The sequence below is a fragment of the Calidris pugnax genome, unplaced genomic scaffold (genome assembly GCF_001431845.1).
Source record: "Calidris pugnax isolate Ruff unplaced genomic scaffold, ASM143184v1 scaffold322, whole genome shotgun sequence".
NCBI classification, from domain to species: domain Eukaryota; kingdom Metazoa; phylum Chordata; class Aves; order Charadriiformes; family Scolopacidae; genus Calidris; species Calidris pugnax.
The window spans coordinates 119652-119992 of record NW_015091035.1 but is presented as its reverse complement, the minus strand read 5'-3'; the positions used below and the strand labels follow the sequence as shown (position 1 = coordinate 119992).

Sequence of the window (341 nt, the reverse complement as noted above, 5' to 3'; positions counted from 1 at the left end):
GCCCAAAGTTTCCCCGGGGGGGGGTAAAGGGGTGTGGGGGGGGGGGGGGGGCAGTTTTGGGGTGCTCTCCCGCCCCACATTTTCTATGGGGCGCCCCATAGATGTTCTATAGGGTGGGGGGGACCCCAAAATACCCCCCTGAACCCCAAAACCCCCCTGAACCCCCCAAAAAAACCCCAGGGCCAAGTGAATGGAGCTGGAGCTGAACCTAGGGTTCCTATAGGGACTAGAGGGGGGGGGCACTTTTGGGGGGCTCTCCCCGCCCCACATTTTCTATGGGGCGCCCCATAGATGTTCTATAGGGTGGGGGGGACCCCAAAATACCCCCCTGAACCCCAAAA

General features: G+C 61.3%; 1 long non-coding RNA gene across 1 annotated transcript in view; it reads left to right on the top strand.

Moving 5' to 3' along the window:
• LOC106896302 overlaps nucleotides 1-210 on the top strand; it is an 11958-nt gene extending 11748 nt beyond the window's left edge. Inside the window, exon 3 of the long non-coding RNA XR_001413608.1 lies at nucleotides 181-210. This is a non-coding gene — a long non-coding RNA (uncharacterized LOC106896302). The remainder of the gene's footprint in view (nucleotides 1-180) is intronic.
• Nucleotides 211-341: the final 131 nt, after the last annotated feature.